The 7,261-nt window shown below is 40.2% G+C and overlaps 1 long non-coding RNA gene across 1 annotated transcript; it reads left to right on the top strand.

Annotated features, from left to right (window-relative positions):
* Positions 1 to 5,195: 5,195 nt before the first annotated feature.
* On the top strand, positions 5,196 to 6,981 carry LOC131524583 (uncharacterized). The gene is made up of 2 exons (XR_009267015.1): positions 5,196 to 5,573; positions 5,661 to 6,981. It is a non-coding gene; the product is annotated as an uncharacterized LOC131524583 (long non-coding RNA).
* The last annotated feature ends 280 nt before the right edge of the window (positions 6,982 to 7,261 follow it).

The raw sequence follows: 7,261 nt of genomic DNA on the forward strand, positions 1-7,261 counted from the left end.
TATTATGTATGTCTTTTTAATAACTATTGAACGATTTTAAGGGTTATGCGTGTTTGGTATGTATGAGTTTGACAATTCTAGCTTGAAACGTTTCTTCCAACTGATTCTTTGTCAAACGTATCATATTCTAGTTATAGAAATCACATCCAAAAGTATACTTTGCAAGAGTGTGTAAAAATTAATTCTAATCCTATCCTAAATTCGGACCATGTGACTGATAACATGCTGATTTATGATGGAAGGAACAACCCTAGCTAAGATAGTAGCCTATCTAATTGGTCAAGACACCAGATGGGATGTGTCCAAAAGCCGAGTTTAAAAACTCAGGACACCATCAAATCTCCCTTCTTCCCTTCTTGCCCTTCTCCCTTCTCTGCTTTTTAGCGCTCTTTGAGCGTGCTCTGGCTTACAGGCCAGTTGCAACTTAACACCACGATGAGAAGAAAAACCACCTAGTCTCGTTACATTCTTTCTTTGCATGTGTTCATGTTAGATTAGTTTATGTCTTAGGTTTATATAAATAAAGTCTTATTTATATTGAAAAGAGAAGTATCTTGTGTTTTGTGCTTACAAGTTAATGTCTTAATCTGCCGATCTTGTTACTGTGCTTATTAATAATCGTTTCACTATATTCTGGATTTTAACATCCAGTGCAGAATTAATGTTATACGGCTCGTTCAGTGAATTGCTGCCGACTCAGTGTTCAGCCGCAAAACAGTGATTCTGTTCAAATTCCCTGTAAAATCAGAAATGATTCCCTTTAAGCTAAATTAAATTATATTTATGTATCAAACCCCACAGCCCATACAAACATGTATGTTTATGTACTTGTAATAACTCTGCCATTGCCGTTACCAAGCCTGGATGCAAAAGGTGGAGGGTTGGGTGTCAGGCTAGCAACCTGTCACCATAAAAAAAAATCAAGACACTACAGAAACAGCAAGAAATTTCAGTCAAATAAGTGTGGGCTTGGTTTTGAGTTGTATGATGTTGCTGGAGCAAACTGACGCCAGTTTGTTGATCTTGAACCCTCAACAAGATCAACTTTATCTGCGTTAGCCAAAAGTGGAGGTCTTCTCTGCACAATTGTCTAGGCTTAATCTCAGATATCAAAAACAGTCCATTACAATATATATAAGAAAAGTTCAAGGATCCTTATAAGTGCCTTCAACCTGGAGCTACATAACCGCTTCAACCTGCTTGAAGTGGTAGAAAATGTGGAAGAGCTGTGGACCAAGATAAAAGATAACATCAGAGAGTGCCCAAGATACCATTGGGAGACACCAAGGACAATGAAATTGAGAATTGGATCCAAGACCGATCGTGGAAGCTGATCAATGAAGGGAAGATTGCCAAGCAAAAATGAGACCAGGCCAGGGACGCCAACAGAAAGGAATAATAATAATAATTTTTATTTATATAGCGCCTTTCTAGCACTCAAGGTCACTTTACAAATCAGGCTTAAGGAACAGAGACAATAGACATCAATACCAAAAAAACATAAACCAAAAGCTAAGAGTAATATACAGAAACCACTTACAAGATTAGATTAGATACAGAAACAATGAAGATAAACATCCATAACAAGGTACAGTTCACAGTCTATGACTTGAAGAGTAATGGTCAGAAAAAAAAAATGGGTTTTTAAGAGGTTTTTAAAGGAGAGAAGGGAGGATGCTTGACGGATGGTTTGGGGAAGAGCATTCAACAATCTGGGAGCAACAACACTGAAGGCCCTAGCTCCCATAGTCACCAGACGAAACTTAGGGGTGACTAACAATCCCTCACTAGAAGATCTTAATGAACGGGCAGGTACATATGGTAGAAGTAAATCAGATAAATAAGAAGGAGCAATGTTATGGTGGGCTTTATAAGTGAGAATTGGTATCTTGAAGTTAATACGCAAGGAAACCGGGAGCCAATGAAGATGATAAAGGATAGGGGTAATGTGATTGTTCTTTCTTGTGTGAGTAATCAAGAGAGTAGCAGAGTTTTGAACATATTGTAGTCGTTTGATATTATTAGCTGAGATGCCACAAAGAAGTGAATTACAATAATCTAATTGGGATGTAACAAAGGCATGTATAACGGTTTCAACATCCTGCTGACTGAGAGAGGATCGAATACGCGAGATATTACGTAGATGGAAAAAAGCTGTCTTAACCACTTTACCAATATGATCGTTGAATGAAAGAGTAGAATCAATGAGAACACCAAGATTGCAAACTTTAGTGGAGGGCATAATCAGATTACCATCCAGATCCAGCAGTTGACTAGAATGCTTAGATACAACAGCTTTAGAGCCAGTCAGAATTACCTCAGTTTTATCAGAGTTAAATCTAAGGTAATTTGCCTCTAGCCAAAGCTTGAGTTCCTTGATGCAATTTGTTAATGAAGGCGGAGGAAACACTGAAGTGGAAGGTGTGCTAAAATAAATCTGAATGTCATCTGCGTAGCAGTGGAAGTTAAACCCATAGTGCTTAATTATTTGTCCAATTGGTAGTATATAAATGGTGAAGAGAAGAGAGCCCAAAACAGAACCCCGAGGTACACCAGAACTGATGAATTTGGTAGATGATCTGTGATTCTGGTATATAACAAATTGTTGCCTCCCAGTCAAATAGGAGGAAAACCAATCAAGGGCTGTGCCAGTAATTCCAATTGCTGAAAGTCATCAAAGGAGTATCTCATGACAAACAGTGTCAAAAGCTGAGCTGAGGTCTAACAGAAGGAGAGTGCTAGGAGAACCAGAATCAGAAGCTAAAAGAAGATCATTGAGAACCTTAACCAGGGCTGTTTCTGTACTGTGTAATGGGCGAAAACCAGACTGGAAGGGCTCGTAGAGGTTGTGTGCAGTTAAGAAGGTCTATAACTGGGAGGCAACAACTTTTTCTAATATCTTAGAGAGAAAGGATAAGTTTGAAATAGGCCTATAGCTACTTAGGGAAGATGGTTCGAGACCATGCTTTTTAAGAACTGGAGTGACAGCAGCAATCTTAAGCTTGGAAGGTACAGTTCCGGATGACATTGACGTATTAATGAAATGAGTGATGGGTATTGACAGGGCAGGCAAGCAATTCTTCAGTAAGAGGATAGGTGCAGGATCAAGAAGACTAGTAGAGGAGTTAGACAGCCTGATCATCTCATCAACCACTGTGGGGGCGATAGAGTCAAAACTAGGGAGACTATGAGCGTGGCTTGAAGAGAGAAGTTCAGTAGTGGGAGCAGAGGTAGAGCGTAGACAGGTATAAGATGTTTTACTCTGGAAAAAGTTCAGGAAAGCGTCACACATTTGATCAGAGCTCTCTAGAGACCGTGCAGGAGGCTGAATTAACTTTTTAATTGAAGTAAATAATGTTCTAGGCCTGTTTTTGGACTTATTAATAAAAGTGGAGAAATAAGATGAATGGGCTGCATTAAGAGCATTCCTGTACTGCTTAATGTGTTCAGTATAAGCCAAGGAGTGAACAACAAGGCCAGTTTTCTTATAAAGCCTTTCTAGCCAGTGGCCTTTGGTTTTTTATTGCCCTAAGCTCAGTATTGAACCAAGGAGAGCAGCACGAAGAAGGGACCTGTCTAAATTTTAAGGGTGCAAAATGATTCAAAATAGTAGAAATACTTTCATCATAGAGATTAAGAATGTCTTCAGCACTGGAAAGACTATAGCAATCAGAAAGGGGGGAATCACTAAGTGCAGCAGAGAATGACAGAGGATCAACCAACTTTCAAGCACGATAAACAATCAGAGATTTAGCAACAGATTTTGGAATATACAAATCACAAGAAAATTCAATCAGTTTATGATCAGAGATACCTATGTCAGAGCCTTTAGAGGCAATAATGTCAATACCTGTAGAACAAACCAAGTCCAGTGTGTGGCCATGTACATGAGTTGGAAAATCAATATGTTGCTGCAGATTAAAACAATCAAGGACAGACATGAACTCAAGGGCATGAACAGTATCAGTATCAACATGAATATTGAAATCCCCTAGCAATAGCATAGCTGTAGATTGGGCAGAAGCAATTGTCAGCAATTCACACAAATCTGATAGAAATTGTATGTTCGTTTAAGGAGGACGATACACCAGTATTATGAGCAGTGAAGTGTGACCAGTGAAGTGTGAAGTGTGACCAGGAAGCAGGAAACTTGAAATATGCAGAACTAAACCGATTTGTTAAGAAAAGTTGTAGGATGGACAAGAAAGAATGGCTCTAGCAGAAAGGTAATGAAGCAGCAGATTCAAAATTGTAATGTATTTGAGTTGATGTTATAAAACCTGATGGCCACTAGAGTGCACTCCCGTGTTGTATGTTGTTGTTGTTGTTGCAGTGTGCCAAGTAAATCAGTGAAAACAGTGCAGCCACGTTTCTGGTTCTTCTTGTGCACATTCTGAAAATGGAACAGAAATAACATGTGTTAGTATAGCATATTAATGCAAACATAACACAAATTGGCAACGAGAATAAAGTCCCACTGCTAATATCGAGCTGTCGGTTGAGAGGAAAGGATGGCTACAATCATCGGACACGTGGAGCCATTCGACGAAGCAAAAGAGCAATGGACTACGTATGTTGAACATTTCGAACACTTTGTGGAGGCTAATGGCGAAGAGAAAAGAGTGTCGGTATTTCTCAGCGTAATGGGGGCATCCACTTATGGACTCTTACGTAGCCTCATTGCACCAACTAAGCCCGGGACTATGAAATATGATGAGATTGTGAACACACTGCAAGCACATTTTACCCCCAGGCCCATTGTGATTGCTGAGAGGTTCAAATTTCATAAACGTAATCAAGCAGAGGGGGAAAGTGTCGCACAATATGTTGCGGTGTTAAAGAAATTGGTGGAGCACTGTGAATTTGCCAACAATTTAAACAACGCAATAAGAAACAGATTGGTGTGTGGCCTGAGTAGCGAGTCAATACAGAGAAAGCTATTGACCGAATCAGCACTCACGTATTAAAAAGCTGTGGATATAGCAATGTCAATGGAGGCGGTATCTGGAGAATCACAGCATTTGAGTAACTCATTGAAAGTAAATGTCATGTCTCTGTCATCAGAATCGGCCAAAGAGAAATGTTTCAGATGTGGAAAGTCCAACCACATCCATAATGATTGTTTTTACAAAGACCAACTGTGTCACAATTGTGGAAAGAAAGGCCACATTGCACGAATGTAAATGTTAAAAGACAGAGGAGAAAATACCTAAAACTATGGAAAAAGAAAAAGCTGTAAAAAGAAAGGGGCAGACAAAGAAAAGACCAATTCACAGAGTGGATGCTAATATGGAAAAGACTGAGGAAGAGACAAATTGGGACACAGATGCCGAACTGACACTACACAAAATTACAGCAACACTGCATAACCCTCCACGGGTGAGCATCATGAAAAGTGAAACTGATTCAATGTCATCTGTAATAAAAGTGCAACCAAAAATTGAGGGATTTCCAATTGAGATGGAAGTGGATACGGGTGCGTGCGGCGGTTTCTATTATCTCAGGGGAACTGCACAGAGATAAACTGAGTCATGTTCAACTACGCCATACAAACGTTCTCAAGACATATACAGGTGAAGTAATCCTGCCAGAAAGTGTCATCAAGGTGTGTGCCAAGTTAAACAGACAAAGCATACACTTACCCTTGTATGTTGTTACAGGAAAGGCAGCTCTTCTATTGGGACAAGAATGGCTTCGTAGAATTCGTCTAGACTGGCAGGAGATCAACACTGTAAGAGCAGTACACCATACTAATGAAGGGACATTGGACAGTCTTCTAAAAAGGTATGCCAAAGTATTCAAAGAAGATCTAGGGACATTCAATGGGTATACAGCCACCTTAAATTTGAAACCGGGAACTCAATCGAGATTTTTCCAAGCTCAAGTGGTACCGTATGGCATCAGACCCAAGGTGGAGGAAGAAATTGATTGCCTGTTGAAACAAGGTAGCATTACACTTTTGTGATTCAGTGAATGGGCAACCTCGATTGTTACCGGAATCAAAAAGGGTGGCTCTGTGTGTAGAACATTATCCACTACCCCGAATAGAAAATTTATTTGCTTCACTGGCCGGAGGACAAAGATTTAGCAAAATAGATCTTTCACATGCCTACTTGCAGATTACTGTACATGAAGATTCATGACCCACAAAGGGATGTTTGTATACAATAGATTACCTTTCGGTATTATGTCAGCTCCATCGATATTCCAACAAGTTATGGAACAAGTGCTACAAGGGCTACCGTTTGTCCATTTTTTTTTTTTTTTGGATGACATCCTGGTCACAGGAAAAGACGATGCTCATCATTTGTCTAACCTGGAGGCTGTGTTGAGTAGACTGGAGAAATGTGGACTTCATGTTAAAAGAGAGAAGAGGGAGTTTTTCTAAAGTTCGTTGTAATGTTTGGGACATGTGATCGATGCATTAGGGCTTCACAAGTCCACAGACAAACTGTGTGCTATCGCAGATGCACCAGCTCCTGTTAACATGAACCAACTCCGATCCTTTCTGGGTCTGGTTAATTATTATGCCAGATTTGTGCCAAATCTGGACACAGTGCTTCACCCCCTGAATGCAATGCTACACAAAGAGGCAAAATGGAAGTAGTCTTCAGAGTGTGAGAGGGCTTTTCAGGATGTTAAAACTCAACTTTTAATACCCAATCTACTCATACACTATAATCCAAGACTCCCAGTTCGCTTGGCTTGTGATGCTTCGCCCTACAGGGTGGGAGCTGTACCTTCACACATGATGCCGGATGACCAGGAAAGACCTATAGCCTTTGCGTCCCGAACCCTGAGTAAAGCAGAGCAAAATTACGCACAACTACAGTGAAAAGCACTAGGAATTATTTTCGGAGTAAGGAAGTTTCACACTTATCTATATGGACGTCACTTCACATTACTAACAGATCATCGTCCATTTACCACCGAAATCCATCCTAACAAAGCAACTCCATCCATGGCTGCTTTCTGCTGGCTGCACATAATTACACAATTCAGTATAAAAGTGCTAACGACCATGGAAATGCTGATGGGTTATCTCGATTGCCGCTGCCTGTACAGCACAGTGACAGGAAAGATGCAGTGGAAGCTTACCTCATAAAAAAATGGATGCATTTCCAGTGTGTAGCAGTGACATCAGGAAAGAAACCAGAGCAGATCCGATTCTCTGTCATGTAAAGGAGATGGTATTCACAGGATTATTCCCACCTACCAAAGATTCAGAAAATGTGCTAAAACCATATCTCACGAGAAAGGA

Source organism: Onychostoma macrolepis, chromosome 18 (genome assembly GCF_012432095.1).
Source record: "Onychostoma macrolepis isolate SWU-2019 chromosome 18, ASM1243209v1, whole genome shotgun sequence".
Lineage (NCBI taxonomy): Eukaryota > Metazoa > Chordata > Actinopteri > Cypriniformes > Cyprinidae > Onychostoma > Onychostoma macrolepis.